Source organism: Cavia porcellus, unplaced genomic scaffold, assembly GCF_034190915.1.
Source record: "Cavia porcellus strain 051 isolate PalLab524CR breed Dunkin Hartley unplaced genomic scaffold, mCavPor4.1 scaffold_28, whole genome shotgun sequence".
In the NCBI taxonomy this organism is placed as follows: Eukaryota; Metazoa; Chordata; class Mammalia; order Rodentia; family Caviidae; genus Cavia; species Cavia porcellus.
The window spans coordinates 19,936,944-19,959,496 of NW_026947511.1; the positions used below are offsets into that span (position 1 = coordinate 19,936,944).

General features: G+C 39.0%; 1 protein-coding gene and 1 long non-coding RNA gene across 7 annotated transcripts in view; one reads left to right on the forward strand and one right to left on the reverse strand.

The window, feature by feature from the left end:
• Positions 1 to 22,553, reverse strand: part of Ank3 (ankyrin 3) — a 635,468-nt gene that overhangs the window by 241,847 nt on the left and 371,068 nt on the right. The window lies entirely within an intron of this gene.
• On the forward strand, positions 3,103 to 5,929 carry LOC134473772 (uncharacterized). The gene is made up of 3 exons (XR_010044207.1): positions 3,103 to 4,035; positions 4,405 to 4,560; positions 5,599 to 5,929. It is a non-coding gene; the product is annotated as an uncharacterized LOC134473772 (long non-coding RNA).

The window sequence follows — 22,553 nt, forward strand, 5'->3', positions numbered from 1 at the left end:
TTACAGTGTGGATAGGGAACATGGCTTTTGCCTAACCTGTGTGAAAGGCTCTGAGTTCAGACCCCCAAAAACACAAAATAGATAATGAAATAATAAATAAATAAGAACATAGCACCATCCAAAACTTATGTCTATAATTAAAAAAGCATGAGAAAACAATGCTTATCAGTTGCTCAAAATTTGCATTTTAAAAACATAAATTCAGTTTTTCAGATCTGGGGCACAGGATACTTTGGAAAATTTTTAATATTCCTCCACCTCAGTTTTGCAGGAAAAGTCCTATTAAAATGCCAACACCGTAATAAGTTCCACTTGTATTTTATTTAATTCTAATGATTCCCCCCCCCCAACATTAAAGGCTTGAAGGAAAGTGCCTATGGTGGCCTCAATTAGGGAATCACTATGCAAATGTGTTCTTCAACACATGTTTACCCAAAGTCCACTAAATGCAGGGGACTATTCTAGACACATGGATGAAAGGGAAACAGAAACACAATAAAGAAAACTGAGAAATCCCTGCCTTGACGTAGCTTGCATACCAGCAAATGTGGGCAGACAGACAGTAAACTACAAGCATGGTTAGTTACCATGTACATTCAAAGGGACAGGAGCTATGACAATGGAGCAGGGAATGGGGTCTTAAGTGTGTGGTTGAGGACAGGGTGTAATAGTCATAGTAACATTTAATGGTTAATGCTGTGAACTTGTTCATTATTAACTGTTACTAGTAGCAATTATTATTATAATAATATAGGAAACAGAATTTTATATTGTTGGGTTGGATCACATAAAACTGCCATGTTTTTCTCTGATTTTGAGACAGGGCTTTGCTAAGCTGCCCAGGTTGACCTTGAACTCATAATCTTCCTGCCTCAGCTCCCCAAATAGCTGAGACTACAGGGATACACATTTTTAGAGGCCCAAACAGTTCTAGTGGTTGGTCCACAAACGCTTTTGTTTGTGAATAATTTGGTTTACAAACAGAAGTATTTGGCAAAATTTTATTCTTGTTTGTAAACTCCACATGGGGTGATGAATACAAGTGTAGTCATCTTTGTCACCCAACATGAATATGGCCATCTTTTCCAGAATTAAGGAACAAATTACGTTCATGAACCAAGGTATCACTGTACAACATCCAAGCAATTTCATATGGTTCAATATAATAATTTGGTCAAAGAATTAAAACACTAACATTTATTAAGCATAGAAGTCACTATATAAATTCTTTCGCATGTTATTTTAGTTCTTATAGGTAAGCTGTGAAACAATTTTTGTTTGTACTTGCGTTAGTAAGAGGGACACTAAAGTTCAGAGACTAAGTCACTTGCAAAGGTCAGCAGCTAATAAGTAATTAGGGCTTGAATCTAATTTTATATGATTTCAAAAGTTTACATACTTGCCAACATATAGGAAATATATGTTTTTTAGGGTGCCATACTGCTTCACAATTTCTGAATTAGTAATCTTGAGCAACAAGAACAAAGTTGGAAGCATCCTATTACTTGACTTCAAAATGCATTAGAAGGCAATTATAACAAAAGTCACAGTACAAGCACAAAAAGACATGGAAATGAGTAGAACAAAACAGCCGAAAAACAAATCTATATATCTACAGCTAACTGATCTTTGTCAAGAACACAGAATGAATACAGGATGGTTTGTCTCTTCACCAAATGCTGTTGAGAAAACTATAATAATGTGTAGAAAAATGAAATCTGAACCTCATACTATATACAAAAATCAACTTGCAACAGACTGAACTCTTAAATATACAATCTGAAGTGTAAAACTATTAGAAGAAAACAGAGAAGAGCCTTCCTGATACTAGTTTCAGCAGTAATTTTTTGGATAGAATATCTAAAGCTGAAGTCTAGAGAGAGGGAAGAAACATTCACAAGTCATACATCTGATGAGGAGTTAATATCTAAAACATACAAGGAACTCATAGGATGCAATAGTAAAAAATTTAAAAAACCAGCAGCAATAAAATGGGCAAAAGACCTAATAGATATTTCACAAAAGAAGACATAGAAATAGTCACTTAGTACATTAAAAGTGTTAGACATTACTAATCAACAGGAAAATGGAAATCAAAACATGAGGTATCACTTCAGGATGTTAGAGTGGCTTTTTATCATAAAGATAAGAAGTAACCAGTACTGGTGAGGATGCAGAGCAAAGGGAAACCTTAAAGACCTCTGGTGGGAATGTAAACTGGCAGAGCCCTTATGATAACCAGCATGGAAGTTCCTCAAAAAATTAAAAATAGAACTACATTCTGGCCCAGCAATCCTAAAGTATACAACCAACAGAAATTAAATCAGTATCTTGAAGAGATATTTGTATTCCCATGTTCAGTGCAGCATTCATTACTCACACTAGCCAAGACATGGAAACAAACTGAGTGCATGTCAACAAATCATGATGAATAAATGAAATGTGACATATATATACAATGGATTTACTCAGCCACAAAAATAATGACATTTCGCCATTTGTGACAAGATGGATAAACCTGGGAGCCATTACGCTACGGGAAATAAGCCAGGCTCAAAGACAAATACTGCATGATATCACACATATTTGAAACCTAAAGAAGTTGAGCTTTTAGAAGTAGAGAGTAAATTGGTTTCCAGGCATGGACACACGCGCGTGTGTGTGTGTGTGTGTGTGCATGTGTGTTTGTGGTGTGTGATGGAAAGGCGCGGGTCAAGGATACCATGTTTCAGTAATGCAAAACTGAATGAGTTCTAAGGACTAATATACAGCAAATGAGTATGGGTAACAATACTATCATACACTTGAAATTTGTTAAGTGGGTAGATCGTGTTATCATAACACACAGAAAATGTTACGTATGAAAGGTAATGGATACATTTACTAGCTTGACTATGATTATTTCACATCCTACACACATACAAAAACATTAACTCACACACCATAACTATATATAGTTTTTATTTGTCCACTGTATGGCAATACAGATGGATACATGTTTGAATTAGTTGCCAACACTGGCAAACTGGGAGATTTCATACAGACATGAAGAACTCCAGCTTCAGAAGTCACTGATTACACATCTCCTCCCTCCCATCCTCCTTATGCTCATTTACATAATCGCCCCGCCCCAGGTGGCATATGCAGGAAACTGTGATGTGCCAAGGGAGCCCTGGAAAGCCATCACCCTGTGCTCTGTGCTGGTTTTACAACTAATACCGAATGAGGAGGAAGCAGAGACAAGTCTAAAATGTGGGAAGTCTGACCTGTTGGCTGCAGGCATGCAGTGGGCAGAAAAAGGATTAGAAAGTGGAGAAGTATCATCGGTTGATGCTCAGAGGTGAGGTTGGCACAGGAATCCTTGCTGTCCCAGGTAGGATCTACCTGACAATGGGCAAACTCTTCCTCCATCAAACTCAGGACACAGCAGGGCCACTTCTCCTGGCTGAAGTTGGAGACTCTATTCTAACTAAATTTTGTCTTCTTCGAGGCTGACCTTCACAGATGTGTTGTCTCCTCACTTTCTTGGTGCTGAGACACAACCCCTGACACAGGCAACTTAAAGGAGGAGCAGTTTATTGGGAATCATTGTTTGGTCCACAGGTGGCTGGCTCCAAGGCAGAACAGCATGGCAGAGAGGGAGGAGGAGGAAAAGCTGATCCTGTCATGGATGCTCAGGAAGCAGAGACAGAAGGGAGGAGTCAAGGAAAGTGAAGTGCATTTTCAGGGTCAAGCCTGCAAAGACCACCTCTAACCAGCCCCACTTCCTAACAGCAAGCCAGTGGAAGCACCCCTACAATCCCATTACCTCACTCCACCTATGAGCACGAGGCCTTTGAGGGCCATTATCCCTCTGAATTGTAACATCTGTGTTAGCCACCTGCTTTATCAAAACCCCGGGGCCCTAGGAATCAGAATGGATGGGGTTCTGCCCACTGACCTAATGGACAATCCTTAGTGCCTGTGCGGGAATCTAAGGGGAAGATCTCTGGCTGCCGGCAGGACACCAAGTCCCTGTACTCACAGACACCCCAGGTGAACTCATTGGTGCTTACTAGTGAGGCATCGTAATTCCTCATAGCCAGTTTAGGCCTCTCCTACCCATTTCTTCATTTTCTATCTTCAGCGAGAAGAGACAGCAGCAGGGTTTTGCATTTTAACCACTGAGCACTGTTTGTGAATTACCCCTCCCTTCCAGCCTTCTCCTCAGGATAAATAATCCCAAGCCATACAACCTTTCTCTAGAGCTTATGGGGGGTGGAAAAGAGGGAGGGAGGGAGGGGGAGAGGAAGAGAGAGGAAGAGAGAGGAAGAGAGAGAGAGAGAGAGAGAGAGAGAGAGAGATCCACTATAATTACACTAAATAAGAAGAGTAATAATTCCCATAATTGTGTCTTCAATCCAGGACATTTTGTTTCCCAGACTCTAGCAGCTCCTCGCACAGATCCTGCAGCTGTGGGAGCAGAGGCAGAAGCTGATGGCCCCACACCATGCGTTCTAGCAAATGTGAGAGTCTGGTGGAGTCATTGGTAACACTCAGCCTGCCGAAGTCGGATTTAAGGTATTTACATGGTGATTTGGTTCTCAGAATGAAACCCACTTATGATTTTCAAAACTCACCCATTAAGATAATACTCTTGAAGAATGATGGCAATAAGCATTACCCTGAATATTTACAAAAATTTGCATCAGGCCTTGTGTGTTAGTTTTTCATTGCTGAAACAAAATGCCTGAAAGAACCTAATGGAGGGAAGGTTTATTTTGGTTTGGGTTCACAGGTTTCAATCTATGGTTAGCTGGTTCCAAGAAAGAAACCTCACGATGGAAAGGCATGGCAGACAGTGGAAAGCTGCTTATTTCATGGCAGCTAGGAAAAGAAAGAGCCAGAGAAGAGATACAGCCTTCTACAGTGTGCCTCCAGAGACAGACTTTCCTAAGTAGATCCCACCTTTATCAACTTATTCTAACTATTAATTTATTAATCAATCAGCACAGTGGTGAGGTTAGTGCCCTCAATATATGAGTCATTGGAGGAACATTTCTTAGTTAAACCATAACACTCTTTAAAAGACACCGGCCAGCCCAAAGCCAATCCTGATAACCTGCTTCCAAATTAATCTCCAAAATGTGAAAATGCTTTGAAGTCATGATTTTCCTGGCAATCCTAGGTGGGAAATGAACATCCATCACGAGCTCATTTCAAGCCATCCTGAATCATGAGTCACCTCATCTGGGAAAGGTCAGGGATGTTATCTGTGCAAGAAGATGAGGTTTAGGCAGTGCCCTGGGCTGGTGCCAGGAATATTGCAATCTGCATCTCTTCCCTTTCTCTTCCTTGCTGGTCCTGTGTGTCATCCTCTGCTCATGTTCACTCTCTGTGAGCATCCCAGTGCTGGCTGCAAATACCTAACATCATCTATCTAACCATGGCCTCCCACAGAATGTGCTCAGTAAGCATCCTAGGAATGTGGGAAGAGTCTGAGAAGCATATTCAGCTGTGTTCAGAACAAATTCCCAGTGTAGAAAACCATCTCTGGCAAGGGGAAGAGAGCTCTTAATGCCTGTTTTGAGATGATCCTTAAACCTCAAATCCTTCCAGGGCACAGGAGACGAGGGTGCTCCCTCGCCCTCAATCCTAGCCATCCCGAAAACAAGCCTCCTGTAGATCAGCCTCAAACTTGGAGACTTCTTGAAGTGTCTGCCAGTCTTACAAAATACTACCTCAAGGTCGCATCTGGTGAGCTACCACCTTTAATGTCATATGCAAACTAAAACTACCTTTTACTTTTTTTTTTTGTACTGGGGACCAAACTCACGACCTTGCACTTGCCAGGCAGGTGCTTATATACTGCTAAGCTAAATCCCCGGCCACTTTTACATTTTTTAAATGGTTAAAAATATTAAAAGAATATTCTGACATGTGAAAATGATATGCCATTCAAGAGTCAGTGCTTATGAATAAAGTTTTATTGGGAAACAACCACATATATGTGTTCCAGATGACCCAGGCCTGCTCTTCTGCTTCAGCAGCAGTTGTAAGGGACAGTACGGCCAACACAATGTACTCTGACTTGTTCATCTGGCTTTTTTCAGAGAAAGTTCTCTGACCACTGTCCTAGGGCCAGGGGTTTGACAGTTTTATCCTGAAGATGCACTTTTAAATCAAAGGCCATGAGTTCCTGTTGAGTCTGAGACTGAAAAAAAAAATGACAGAAATCCTATATAATCCTGGTAGAATCCATTCACCAAAGTTGTTGTCCTTCCATGTAGTAGTAAAGTGTTAAAATTTTCTCTATCCTCTCACTATGTGTCACACAAAAAATACTGAGCACCAAGACATGGATTCCACACAATTTTCTATGTTCAATATTTAGCAGAAACATGAAACACTATCTAAAAAGAGAAAAATAAAATCTCAAAAGTATTTGTATCATGAATGTGATGCCTGAGAACTTGGAGTAACAAAATGTACTCTCTCTTTTCTCTTGTTTTTTCCCTTGTTTCGAACTGAGGCCATGACACAGGCATTACTCACAGGAACACATGGAAAAAGCAGCTCAATGAGCTTTTGAGAAGGCAAGTGATTTAATCTACAAGGGAGCTTTCAAACAGCAACGTAATCTTGATTGGCTATGCTCAACATGTTCCACAAGCGTATTCTACCCTCCTTTATCAGCTGAGATTCAGACAAGATAAAGAATATGAGAAAAATTCTGAGGTTGAACTCTGACGGGAGATCCTTGACTTTCAGACAACCTGGTTTTGGATATCCTCTGTGGGAACCGTATGGTCAGGAACTCAAGGTGACACCAGACTGGAGGCTAAGTGGTTGGGGAAGTTGTTTCCAACTGCCTTTTCTCTGTTCTTCCTTCAGCCTCACCATTTAAAACTGGAGATACCCTGTCTGAGTAAGGTCACATGGCAGCTACCTTGGAGGTTAATTTTTCTAACAAGATTGATTCTGAGGGGGGAATGATCATTTCACTAAATTCTCAAGAGGCCTGTTTTACACTTACAGAAAGCAGCTATGGGCTGGGGATGTAACTCAGTGGCAGATGCTGGCCTAGAATGTGGGAGGCCCTGGGTTCAATTTCTAGCACTGAAATAAGCAGCTATGTTTCCTCTGGCTATATGGGGATGTTTTCAAGTGCTGCTCCTTCCATTGGGTTCATGGATTCCTCCCTCATCTGCCACAGCTCTACATTCCAAGCTGGGCTACCACATCCCCTCAAAATCTTGCAATCCAAGAGAATTAGAATAGAGGGACTCAACGGAAGACCTACACTTTTTCCTTACTTTTGCAAATGGCCTGCTGTAGATGCAAATGAGCTGGTAAGATTTTTTTAAAAAGGGCACAAAAGAACAAATGATATGTAATAATGTCTTCAGCACTTCACATATATACATTTTTGACAGCTGCAAACTTTATAGCTTCCAAAATATAAAAGGTGCTACTCTTAATGATGAAGGCATAGTTTTGTTTAATCCACCCAAATAGCATTAGGAAAGCCAATTATTTCTGAACTGCCAGAACTGTGTGCAATGTGGCCTGAAGTAATAGAAAGGTGAGATTTTCCCCATTTTTTCATATGCTTCTGAATATATAAAAGTGAAGCATGCATATCTCAGATTCGATTAGGAAATTATTGCTTTTTTCTTTCTCTGAGGGGCTCCAATGAATAATAATATTCTTAGGTAAAAGAAATTGACTGTTTCTGTTGTGCATAGTTAGGGCTTGAGGATTCTGCAAATGTAATGAACTCTGCAGGGCTTGATAAGCTGAGACTACGACTGTTGAAGATGAGCTTGCAGTTGTACCCTTTGACACTGACCCATTACTCCAGGAGGATGTCTGAATATACAGCACCCACATACTTCTCTGGAGATGATTAAGAAGACTGGAATATCATGAAGTACGTAGTTGGGCTACATTTTGAAAACTAACATACTCTCCTTGATACTTGCTACTAAAGAGAAAACAACTGTAGACTATACCAACCTCTCTTGAAATTTTCTGTCCATTTAAAGCATTGGAAAGGAAGAAACCAAAGGTAAAGATGAAGGGAAGAGAGTTAGGTCTGCAAAACCAATCATCCAGAATCATCATTAAGCAGTTTTATAAAGTGTACTTTATTAGAGTTCAGATATCAGTGAATTCAGTTTCTTTTAAAATCTTATGTTAAACAGCAAAACATGCATTTTCACATATTATTTGAGACATGTTAAGTGTGGGTGATTCTATAAAGAAAACTGGTTATCTTTTATGAATGGGAAGTACTACTTATTAATCCAGAATATTATTCTTTGGAAGGAATAATACATAATTAGGATATATCAGGGGATGAATAAATAATGGTTTGAGGACCTAAAATGTATATGCTCACAGAAATTCAGGAAACAGGAGGAGAACAAATTAGTAATTCAATTTGACAGTAACGTGTTAAGAAGCTACTTTCTTTTTTTTTTTTTTATTTAAGAGGAAAAAGAGAAAAACACAAAACAAAACAAAGCAGTGTAAGGTTACATATAATACAGAACTACAAAAAAAAGCATAACAGTAAGAAATCACCTGTTAATAGATTACATATTATCATCTTGGAAATAGTTGCTCAAATCACAGTATCAAAGAATACAAAGTAGACATTCAAACAGAGAGACTACAAACAGCTGTGTTCAATGATCCAAAAACATTAATAGAGTCAGCTATTCAACATCCCTATACACACTTGCTGTTATATCCGTTAGAGCTCTTTTTTCCCCTTCCTCTCTTTTTACAACAAAATTTACACATTTTAGATTTTATTACTCCTTAGTTCTTATTACTTTTTGGGGGGGGGGAGAATAAAGTCAAATATGGCAGAACAAAGCTGTCAGTGAAAACCAAGGATAGACTTAGCACATGATGTAGAACAGAGTATACGGTTATTAACAATAGTTATCAACGTTGTCTCTTGTTTCCTTAAAAAGATTTGTCTATCTCATTAGATATTATAAAGTTGGACAAAACAGTAGAGAACAAGACCAATAAAACTTAGACATTGTAAACATTACAGGACTTCCAAAGGAGACAATAGTCAAACCAGAATGGGCATCTTAGTGAATCTTACTGCCTTCAAAGTAGTTGCCTATACCCTCGGACCTGATACTATCCCACAGAATGGAACAGAGTCTAATCAGTCAAAACAAGATCGTGGGAGCATTACAGGACTTCAAAACAAGTTAATAGGAAATCGAAAAGAGTTACTATTATATATCCTAATTTTTTAAATTTTTCCCTTGATTAAAATAAACATAAGAAATAACTAAATAATTTTTTTAAAGAATAATAGTTACCATAGTGTCTGTCTTTTTCCTTGAGATATTTGGATAAAACTTCATATACTATAGAAGAAGCTACTTTCAACTCAGGAGTCCTGATGCTTATTCCACACAGAACTGCAAACGGTTCTAACACAAGTATTTCTCAGTTTCTAAAATATGCAGAAATGATGAAATTATTGAAGCTATCTCCCCCTGTTGTTTTACCAGAAGTATTTTTCCCTCAAAAATTTGGAAAGAGGGTAGAATGAGGAATTGTCACCCATCACTCCTCTACGCTATATGCTTTTCTTCAACTCTGGAGACATAAAAGTCAAGTAGAGTAAGGACGTGATGCTCCACTGCTGTGCAAAAAAGACCAGCGTGTGTGATGTGTAGAAAGACACCAGCCTGCTTTCTGTGCATCTTTACCATCTCTGGGGCAATAGATGGGAGATGGAAAAGCACTCATTATCAAAGATGGGAATAATTAAAGATGGGAAACTTCCAACTGATCAAGTGCCTACAGGGGAAGAAGGACCACTCTGTGGTGATGGCTGCTTGATGACAAAGACTTGTGAAAATCTCCCTCTGCCTGCTTCTTTATTCCTAAACCAGATGTAGATCTGCTATCTGTTGGCTCAGACAACATGCAATCAAAGCATCACACAGCTGAATTAAGAAGACTAGAATAGCCCTTTGGCCTGAGACGGGTTTGGCTCAAACAGCAGGTGGACAATGATGAGCCCCCTCCAGCCTCCTTGGACTGCTGGAAGGACCCAACATGATTGTTCCTACATCAAATCACATTGCAATGGAGTCCCACATTGCTATAAAACCAGTGAAATCTTCATAGTCAGCTAACTGAAATTTAAGTAATGAAGTGAACACATAACAAAGAAGAATGGTACTAGTCCCTTCAAAAAATAATTGGGGAAATGAAAATTTACTTGCTTGAAGTAAGTTGAAAACCATCTGTGTGTAAGCAAGTTCTTGGATCTCACTTCTTACAATTTCTCTTTGCCCTGAGATCATGCTTCAGGTACACTGGCCTATTTTTATGTCCTCCAAGAGGCAATCTCCTTTCTCCCTGACAGCCTTTGCCCTTGCCGTTCCTTCTTCTTGCAATGTGCTCTTCCTCTGGATATTTAATGGTTGGTTCCTTCTCATCAGTAGGTCACTGATGACACACTGATTCCTACAGTGGACTTTTCTCAACTACTCAAGCTACAGTAGGTTTAAAATAACCACCACATCACTCTTGTTTTTCTGCATAGCACTATTTGATCAATTTCTGATTCATTAGTTCACAGTTTGTTTTGTTCTTCCTTTCATCCCACAGAATTTCAGTTTCTGAAAACAGGCCTTTGCCTATCCTGATCACTGGTAGAACAGCACTAGGAACAGAGCAGATGCTTAACATCGTAAAATGAATGTGAAACTTTTGGCCCAGGTGGGCAGGAATGAAAGATAGCATATTTGAGCAGAGTTTCCGGGGCACTTGGCATCGCTAAAAGAAGGTGAACATAGCCTGAAGGAAGGCAGGCTAAACTGGTTCTAGAAGTATCCTCCAGGGACGGGACAGCCTGGGGGTGGGCAGGACTGAGTCCTTATTCTGAACCATCCTGGAATGGACACATTAAATTTCAGAGCTACAAAACACAATCCTCTTTCTCTGCATGAAGATTTCTAAAGAATAGTGCACGGTACACAGCTTGGCATGGAGCAGGCTCTTAATAAATGCCCGCCAAGTGCTAGCTTTATCTGCTTTATTTATATCTATATCTTTAGCTACATCTATCTGTATCTCTATGTGTGTGTATGGGGGAGGGTCCAGAGAGCCAGGCATGGCAGACAGATGCTCTGCTGTGCTCCCAGGATGGACACATTCTCATCCTACTGACCTTGTCACATCATAGCAGTTCAGTCTTGGCTTAACAGGTTAAACACTGACTCTCAGGCCCCCTGGATCTCATGGTCAATGGGCCCAATTCTCCTGATAAGGAAGCCACCCAGGAAAAATAACTTATCCAATGTCATAGAACTTGTTAGTATATTGTACATCTCCCTTCAAAAAAATCCTCACTGGTGAAATATTTCATGAAACAAAATAAAACTAAACTAAAACACCCTAATTCATTGCTAATATTTACTTACAAAAATACAGATTTCTACTTCCTCTGAAAAAATCAGATTATTTAAACAAAATCACCCTCTTCTTTCCCTTCAGCATCAACTGGCTTCATCTGAACCATAACTGTGACCTTGAGAAGGGTACAGGGTGCTCCAGCTTCCCAGCTGGTCTTGGGGGTCAGTGGACTTTGCAGCTTCAGGATTCAGTCACAAAGATGCCCAACTGAACTTATCTGTATCCACCCTTTGGGTGCTGGTCAGGTAGGGAGGCGTGGCTCTTGTTCAGAAGGCTCGTCATGGCACTTATGGTCCATCTCAAGAGACAGGCCTCCTGCTCATCTTTTTTCACTAAACCTGATTCCTGAGCAATGTCTGTTAAAGTGGCCAGATGCAGAATCATGCAGAATTGAGCCTACTCTAGTTGGTACTGACTCTTGCTCCCTAGATCCTGGGAATATCACCTGCAACTTTGGTAGGTCCCTACTACTTTGGAGAAAGATCCTCAGGCCATTGTGGGGTTTCAGTCAAAGTCACAGAAAGTCAGTAACTTCTTTGTAATCTATGAGTCATAGGAAAAAGAACAAACTGTGTAACAGCCATGTGAATATAATAATGTAAAACGTAACTCGGACTGACAAAGAAGAGCCTTGCTTTCCCAGGTGGGTAACATTTTGTGCAGTGTAAGGAAGGAATGCTGACTTTACTTTATTATTAGTTGTCTCTGCTGGAAGAAAGGGTGAGCTGGAATCTATCAGTTTCCTGCTGTTCAGGGCTTATCTCTTTGCCTATCCTCCAGGACCATTCATTTTCCCCTGAACTTTAGCCACTCCTTTCCTTAAACCTCCAGTTGGTCATTTTCTGACCTTGGTCCAATCCTGGCAGCCAGCACTTCCATAAAATATCCCTCCTCCAGTTTCAAACTAATCCTATTAAACTGGACTACCCTCATATGTTTGATATTTACAGAAGTATTTTTGTAAAAAGAAAAAGCGTCAAATGAAACCTAAGAATAGTCTAACAGATGACATTGAACAAAGTTTATAAATTACTTCTAATTGATCAAAGCATCTCAGATGTGACCTTGTTAGAGCTCAGTCCTGAATTGCTCAGCAAGAAAAAGTACTCCTCACTCTAGTGCATCATCAATCTCCCAATGTGGAATAAACTCTCTCAGATGAGAAGTTTCCTGTTGGTTACTGAAGTATACCTCACATCCACAAAAGTGCTTGATACTCAGTAATTATTTTTTGAGCAATTGAATAAATAACATTTACTTAATAGAAATTCTGATCAGGAGGATCCTTTGAAAAAACTCAAATTTTCAAATGACATTTTCATCAAATGATATCCATCAAATGGTGTTCAACAGAAACAGAAATATATACTGCTGATATTAACTAAGCACAGGCAATTTATGCTGGTCACTTTTTAAAGCACTTTGCACTCATTTTGGTAATTTTCATAATCCTATAAGGACATAAAGTTATTCATTTTACAGATGAATTGCCCAAGGCCTCTTCATGATGATATTGTGTTGATACTAAAAACAATCAGCTACATATTAATCCCAACATGAGTTAATCAAATTAACCCTTAAATAGGAATTTTTCAATTGTGTTATGTAAATGAAGCCAAACTGGGCCAGGCAAGAAATGCAAATGAAGGCATATCTTGGGAATACATATTCAATGAGTAATACATGATTCACCGGAAAAGGAATAAGCATATTTCTGTGGAACCATTATAGGAATACAAAACAATAAAAGCATACTTATGACTGAAAACCTGAGCTTTACTTTTCAGGGATGGATAACATGTTATGTAGGATGTATAGAACACTCCAACGGAAAGCAGAGACTAATTCTGTAGGGTAAGGCCCATCAGGCTCCAAGCTGATAGAGGCAGCAGAGTAGATCTTCATAGTACAGGAAAGGCTGTGAATCTGAATGTTTTTAAATGCCACTCTTCACTTTTTATATGGTGGCAACTAATTAGAAAATTAGGATATGCAGGGCAGATGTGAAAGAAAACCCAGGCACACTAGATTTTAAGATCATGTCAAAATCTACATGATTCTAAATGTAGAGCTCTGCTCTTGGCTTTGACTTCCTACCCACACAACTATAGAAACACAGGAGAATGACAATAGGATTCACTCTCATGGTACTTTATATTGGAGTAGACTCCTAACCTTTTCATTCAGTTTTCATTTACAAATGTCCTTATCCACCCTATTCTTGTTTCCTACTATGGCCTTGCACTATACCTGATGGTGGGGTGAAGGGAGAGGATCTGGAGGAGTTTAAGGTAGTCAGAATCCCTGGGGACACAGGAAACGGGTAAAGATATGGCTACACAGAAAAGCTAAGCAGTCCTCACACGTTCTTTTAGAAACAGAATGGACTCCTGACTTGATCTTTAAAATAATATTTCCTAGAATGTGTTTTTATTTAAATCCTTCTTAAAAGTATTTTTATACTATCTTGCTTTTAAATCTATGTAACTTTCATGGAGCATGCAAAATGAAATATACACACAGTTTGCTAGTTTATCTTAGTGAATTCAAAGATCCTTTCCAAGAACCAAAGAAGACATCTGGCACCAAATTCCAGTTAGAGCTCTAAGACTGCAATGATTTAAGCTCTTATCAATTAAAAAAGTAAAAGCAGGTTTCAGAATTACTGTGATTCTGCCAAAATCACTGTTAAAAATGAGTCACTTGTAAATATACTAATAATTCAGATGGAAATGACCTAGGAAGTTGTCTAATCCATCACCTGTCACTGTGGAAAAATGGTAAATTTAATTTAGAGATTTAGTTGTACTTGTTTAATTTGTTCCACAGGATTTGAGGAAGTTCAAAAATAAAAATACCATATTGTCGCTCTCCCCCACCTCCTTCAATCTCAGCAAACCATGGCAGCTTTCCTGTGTTAGGAATGAGTTGGCCCCCTTTCCATCTCTGCTTAACTAGCTCATTAAGGATTTAGGTTTTCCATTAGAGATTTCACCAATGGATACGAGAAGCAATAAGGTGATAATTCAGCATGTTTCAATGGCTATATTTCTGGAGAGTTTGAAATCTCCCCAGCTGTCACTCTATGCACTAAGGGAGGCTAATTCCACAAGGAATACTCATGAAATGAAATATTTGGTTTTCTAACTTATTAGAGCCAGCATAGCAGATAAAATTTCCAGAAACCTAGGACTCCTTGAGCCTCAGAAAACCTTCTGTAATCATGGTTCCTCAGGTCACACAGCATGGGCAGTCGCAGGGTATGTTTGTGAGCCCGCCAAGGTGGGCTCTGGGAGAAGTTCCAGACTTCACTCATGACATGCTTTACAATGGTAAAGAGAATCAGAATAAGAAAACCAAAGTAATTGTATGAATCCTACCAAACTGTATATCCTGGTAAAAACAGAGAGTATCCCAGTTCAAAGTGTGAGCAGTCAGGTTTGGGCTTGGTTATCTGGCTTTAAAGTCTGCTCTTCCCCTTCCTAGCTCTAAACCTTGGCAAAATTACTCAGTAGCTTCCTGCCCAATTATGAGAATAATTATAAATACAGCTGGTAGGATTTTTAAAAGGAACAAAATGGCATTAAGTACAGACATGCAACATAAACTATAAGGTTAATCTGCGTACAGTTGACATTCAACAAATAGTAGTAAATAATATTGTTTATAAGAAGGAAGAGAAAATGCATTTACCCTGATTCCACTAAAGTCAATACAATCCTAAACCACACATTATCTATATCATATATGTAGTTTGTCTAATACCTGGGCTTGGATTTGTATATGACATGGGCAAATCCCATTCATAGATGTGGTAATTAAATAACAGGGTGACTATTTAAAATTTTATAAAATTATTATAGCAAAAGACACATTGCCATTAATCCCCTTCAGAACACTCCTTTCTTTACACTTATTCCATTATTCTTGCCACTTTTTCTAAAAGTTCTAAAAGACTTCTTCCATTTATGCTTTTATAAGGTGTGATAAAAATATGATGAATATTGTTGCTCAGTAACATCTAACAAAAAAGCAGGCTTCTAAAAATATCACAATTTATTCTCACCTTATTTACCAAGTCTGAACGTTACACAACTTTGCTTTTTTCCCTGAAGTCTAAATTGCTATTAAAGATAAATAATTTGAATCAATCAAGACACTCGAATGAAGCGAACTTTTAGAATAAGTATAGGATTTACTTGTAAGTATAGGATAAGTATGAAGTGAGGAGGAGAACTGTCAAGGAAATTAATGGCAACTTATCTCTTACAATAATAATTTTTTTTAAAAAATGTGAACATTCACTATAGTTTTTGATCTTATGTATGTGTTAAACTTTATGAGCACTGGATATATGATATTTATTTTGTATAATCAGAGTCCTACCTGGACAAGCTTTCACAGTTTTCTGCTTATCTGTCATCTCTCTTAGTCTGCAAATCTTTTCCCTAATTTTAACTGTCTTTTACCATGTCATATAACTTACTTCCTTATGTAACTCAATAAAAGAAGCATGATTTAATTAATATGAAGTTCTATTCGGAATGTTATGGTTTGGATCTTAAATGCGTCCTCTACATAGGACATGTTTTGAAGGCATGGTTTCCAGCCTGTGATGCTACTGGATGATAGCAGAACCTTTAAGAGATGATGTCTAATGGAAGGAGGCTAGGTCATTTGGGATGAGCCCTTGAAGAGGGATACTGTCACTCCTGTCTCCTCCTCTCTTATCCTTTGCTTCCCAACAATCATTAGGTGAGCAGATCTCACCCACTATACTATGATGTTGTGCTCTGGCAGGCTCAAAGCAATAGGCCAAATTAGTATGGACTGAAGCCTCTGAGACTGTGAGCCAATAAATCTTCCCTCCTTTTAAGTTAACTCAATTTGTTACAAGATGGAAAGTTGACTAAAACAAAGTAGGTATTATTATCCCCATCTGACAAGTAAGCAAAACTCAAAAAACTTGCCTGAAATAATGTCATCAGCCATATAATGAGCGTAGTTGTATCTACACACCAACTCATGAAAGAATCATGACATTCATAATGTCATAAAAACAATGCACAAATGTGCAGTTTAAGCAAATATTTTACACTGGAGTAACTGTATATTTTTCATATTTTCAATACTGATTTTTACATTATCTATCCAATACCCAATTTTTATAAACATATTATATCATTCCTTATAGTTTACACTGCATTTTCAGTTAGACTATATATAATCTGCAACAAAGCCTCCTAAAACACTAACAGCTCAGCTTAAAATTGGAATTTCCAAATCAGATCATCAAGTCAGCTGTTGCTTATAAGGGGATCAACTTTGTCTTATAAGCTGATGCCGACATAGCTCTGAGTCACTGTACCTTCCTCACAACAATGCACAAACGGACTCAAAGAAAATAATATACCAGACCAGAAAGTCTTACTGTCACAGGCTTTAGTTCAAACTGCAAACTCCGAAAACAAAATGTTTTGCGTTTGTGTATGAGAGCATTGTCAAGGAGTATTACTCAGATTTTTGTCACTGGGGCAAAATATCTGACACACATCATTTAAAAGAGGAAGGATTTGTGCTGGCTCATAGTTTCAGTCCATGATTGACTGATTCCAAGCCAAAAGCATCGTGGCAAAGGACATGCTGCTCACCTCATGGTGGCCAGAAACTGGGAAAGCAGGGAGGGCAGTGTGGGTAAATGCCCTCTACAGCATACCTCTAGTGACCCACCTCCTCCAACCTGGCTCACCTCCTAATAGGATGTTCAGTTTTGAACTCATTAACACATTCATTCATCTGTTGATGTCCTGAACAGGTGAGTTTGGGGGATATATTTGGGAAGAGGAGTGCATCACTTTACAAATTAAGAACTAGCACTACAGAACACCAAAAAGAAAAGTCTTCCTCCATCCATGATGTCACCTTTCAAAACATTATGTTCAAAAATGTTGAGTTCATCATGATATGCTATTTAAAAGTGTAGGTTAGAAGACTATCAAGTACCAGGATAATTTATGGGAGAAATATCTGCTAATCTAAAAACTTTGATGATTACCCCGAATGTCTGTGGCATTTGAGATTAAAGTGGCTCTAAGTATGAAGCCATCTAATGCCACTGAATTCTAGAGAACACTTCACTAATCAGTAACTTCACCTCACAGAGCCTCACGTATTTGGTAATCAAGGCTTGTACTTTTTCCTGCTTGTTCACTATGGAAGATGAGTGAGCTGGACTTCTTCACGCAAATCATTACTGATTACTGCAGAATATTACTGGAATGGATAGTAAATTCTTGTCTTATACATGAGCTGTTAAAACAGGCAGAAATTTGCACATAGGTGAGCACAGTTTCTGAAGCTTCATTGCATTTACTACTTCATGTGATCATTGTGAATTTTGTATCTAATATCTGAAATATGTGGCATTCTGTGCCACTGCTGTTATTACTCTTTAACAGATGAGGAAATCAATGCTAATAAGAATTAAAAACCTTTCCTCAAATCAGTAGATGCACAGGTCATGGACCAGACCTAAGTCTTTTAATTTGTAAACTCTGATTATTCACACAGTCTCTCAACACTACAAATACAAGATTAGGGGAAAGCAATGTAGAATTTGTTATAATAAAACATGTCTTTTATTCTGTATCCATGTTTGATGTATTAATAGATATTTTTCTTAAGTCTTTAGCACACTGTACAGCTCTCTCATTCATGGCTCCACGAGTGTCTAATCGTTGTTGACTAGGTTGTGCGCATTCCTGGGAACATATAGTGGATAAAACCTTCTTTCAGGGAGCCTTCATCCTGGAGGATGTATTTCTTCCATGGTTAACTGACAAAGTTTTCAGAAACATAACTACCCTACAAGGAAATGTTCCTTCACTTGGCTGTAAAATCTAATGATCCTAACAAGTTTTTTAGAAGTTACAACATACTGACTCACCTCAGAGTCCTACCTCTATTCTGTTCATAAACTCCATTCATTATTGATTACTATCACTCATAAACGCTCGTTCCCAGCTGACTTCCAGAGCTTCCTCCCCGCAACACCAAACCAGTGTTTCTCAAACTAGTGCTTTCAGAGTTGTTCATGGAGAAAAAGCACTTCATCTTCCCTCAGCCTTCTATGGCCCATCTTCACATAGACCACATCTTTCCTTCAAATTGCTTTCTCTTCAATTTCAGCCTCATCCTCTCCTAGGACAGTGAAGGTGCTGGGCCTCATGGCAGAGGCAGTGGACATAAATACTATTTATATAAATTCCTTTTTTGGACAGGCCAAGGAGCCAACTGTGTGACTTTGTCCCAACTGTCCTCCATGGATTGCCCACTCTGGATACTCTTAAGGACAAGAATACAAGACTGAGCAAAAAGAGGAGCTCAGTGCCCCTGTTCTCTTTGTGTGCTGTTCAAAGCACTAACACATCCGAAAGCCCACAGTGTGCAGAGGATTCAAATAGACTCAGTCCCTTAGAAAGATCCCAGGGCAAAGGACAATGACATAACCTGCAAAGATGCCATTCTGTGTCATTTTGGATGGGCCAGTGTGAGGTGAGAAAAAGGGCTAGGTGTTCGCAATTTCTGGGGGACAGTCTTCTTTCTCCTATTCCAGTTCTAAGGGCGGGTTCTGGTAGGAATCTGTAGCCTGTGCATGAGCAGTGACAGTATCATTCTGGATGTTCCTCAGCCTGGTTGAAAATCACTATGACAGGCAAACTCTCTATGTCTCCTTAGTAAAATCAGGATGGAAATGGAAAAGGAGGCAGCACTATATAATCAGAACAATGAAGCTATGGCAAAGCACAGCTTACACATCTTGGTACTTGGTGAAGCTTGGGAGAAGTACAGGCATATGTAAATGAGGGCATAAACCAACCACAGAATCAATCTCACACTTCCTCAGGGCTCACTCTGTGCTAGATAACCCATTTTGCTTCCTATAGATACTCTACTAGCTCACTGAATCATCATAATGACCTCATAAAATAAGCACTGTCATCACCCCATTTTGCAAATACAAAACACGAGATTAGAGAGGTCAAGCAACCTTGCCCACAGGCACACCACAAGTGAGAGATCAAGCTGAGTCTGACCTCTGAAGGCTGACTTCAGAGCCTATGGCCCTAACCTCTCTGCACCCCAATGCCCTGACTGCCCTTGGTGATCATCAGAGTTGGAAGGACAGTATATTTATTGGCCCCGGAAGTAATTCACTTATTTAAAGTGACAGTGGCAATTACAAATTGTTCTTAAAATACCCACATGAATAGGAATCTTCCTGAAAGCTAGCACATAAAACTGTTACAGTGATTTTGAGGGGGTTGAGGAAGGCAGACTTCATTACTTAAAATGATTCGTCATTTGAGTTTCCTATGTTCTTAACATATAGCTCTACCCTGGTGGCCTATAGTGATAAACCAGGAGAATCTGAAGATTTTTTTTCCAGTTTATGCAGTATTTTGGTGACAAAAACTCACTGGTAAAGAGCACATTTATCATTATGAAGCATTCTATATAATGTTTTTCATCTCCAAAGCCTTTTATCATTAGGCAAATTTTGTTGTTGTTGTTGTTAGCATTCATGCATCTCTATTAGCAAGTATTTTTGATCATATTTGGCAGTCTATCTTCTGAGCACTGAGGGTAGAAGAGCAAAAGAAACAAATGAACATTGCTTTCTTCATGGTATTATATTGAATTGTTCAGAGACAAACACTTTTAAAATGCTGAATATTTTACTATGCCAAGGTGTGAAATCCTATGGAGAAAAATGAGTGGCTGTTAACTGGGTAAAAAGTGTGAGGGTAAGGCAAATATCAAAATGTTTGTCCAACAAGTGGAAGAAGTCACTCTTCTACTGAGACAGGCAATACAATGGCAAGAACATGAAGGTCTTAAGCTTGATGTAGCACGTTTGTAGTTAAGATGCCACTTAATATCTATTTTAATCTAGGTTTCCCACAACAAGATCTTGGAACAGTATTTGAGCACATGTATTGAATTTGGGAGTTGATCTCAGAAAACATTATAGACAGGTAGAGCACTGAGATATACACAAGAGGTCTAATAAAGATTGCCATAGGAGGTCAATTGGCATGATGACCAACTGGAGGTCAATCTCTTTGAGAATCTATGGGCAACAAAACCTGGCTCAAAACACACTTCGTCAGGAGTGTGCAGGCCACAAATGGGTGAATCAGCTGGGGTACTTATTCATGAACTCCCCTCAGACCTTGATTGATAGGGACTCACTGTGGAAGTTAGCTTAACTCCAACTCACACAAAAAGCCAGGGAGACTGAGTGGCTCCAATAGCCAAAAAGCAGCCACTGGCAAATTGTAACCATTTGTAATTACAAGCCAGGCCAAAGTGCACAGGAACTGTGAGTTCTGAAACAATATAGATAAGGTGACAATACTGGCAATCCCTACATATGAATGGAGACTTTAAGTAGGCTGTGGGATACATATATATGTCTAGAATTTAGGGGAGATGTCTGAAATGGAAATGTAAATTTGGAGGTTATCAATATACTGACAGGTTTTTAAAACTATTAGACTAGAAGAGATGACAAAAGCAGAGAGAAAATGGACAAGAGATGCTGCCTAATGACTGAGCTTGGGGTACACCAGCTGTAGATCAACCAAGAGATAGAAAAAGCAGTTAGCAGAGTAGGAAGAAAAGCAGCAAAGAGGAATTCAGAAGTGAAGTGGAGAAAGGGTTTTTAAAGAGAAGGAAGTGATAAGATGTCAAATATTCCCTCAGATCAAGTAAGGCAAAGGTGGAGAGCTTACTATGGCTTTAGCAACACAGAGGTTAGACCGGCTCTTGCAAGGACAGCACTGGTGGGATGCTGAGGACAAAGGCCTCGCAGAAGACTCACATGGGGAGAAGAGGAGGATAGCGAAGAGGATGAGCTCTGAAAAATTTAACTATAAAGACAGATGAAGCAGCAGCTGGAGAAAGACAGAATAGTTTTTGTAAGAAGAAATAAACTTACATGAAAGAACATTACTGAAGACTCCCCATGAAGGATAGAAATATGTTGATAATGGAAAGAGAAAGGAGAAAGGCTGGAGTGCTAAGGGCCCCAGGGTGGCAAGAGTGGGTCAGTCTGGAGGACTTGCCAGTAATACAGGCCTTAGAAGGATGAATGGGAGATGAAGTTCAGGTGCACAGATACGGCAGTGGAAGTCACTGATGTGATGCTAAACCAAGGGTGTCCATCTGGTTCTCTGGTTTAACTTCTTCTCAGGTACCTTTGGGTGTCTTCTGTGGCCAACATGAAATATTTCCTCCCTGAATTAGTGTTGCTCAAATTCTCTCGTTTTACATCTGTTTCCCAATGACAGTTTGAATGTGTAGGGCCCTCATTAATTCACTGAATTTTCAAGCCAGAAGGGACTTCATTAAAGGTTATTTTTGTACCCTATCTCACATCATCTGTACAACATTCCTAGTAAATGGTTACTCAGGTCCACTCTGAAATTTTCCAGGAACAAGGAGCTCATAGACTTTTCAAAGCCTTCAAGAATTTTTGTTAAAAAAATTTTGTCTACCTAGACCATGTCATCTTTTTCTGCACCCAAAATTCTAGAAAATTTTCCATATTACCAAACAACTCACTATGATTATCTGACCACTACTAATATAAGTTCATTGAGAGGTAACGTTTTATTTTGCCCACTGCTATCTCTATAATACCCAGAAGTGCACATAGTAGGTACATTCATCATATTTATGCACACTGAAATGAGGAGATCCCCAAAAGCTCTCAATTGAGGTATACAGTGTTCTTGTTTAACAAACAAGTCACATTAACATCCCTAGCTGCTTCCCAAAAAGCACCTTGGTTTTCTTTTGGTTGAACTCTTACTCCATATTAATGCTGATAACAGGCTGCTACATATCCCTGGCTAAATAATCAGCACTTGAACCAAGCTTGGCTAACTGAACATTTGTTCCTTAATTTTTGAATCTCAAAAATAGTAAAGAATCTGAGGATAGCTGGTCTTTATCCATTCCCACAGAAATATCCAGGAGAGAACAAACAAAACAAGGTTCCTGCTTCCTCAGTATCCAGACCTGTCCTGAATGCACACAAA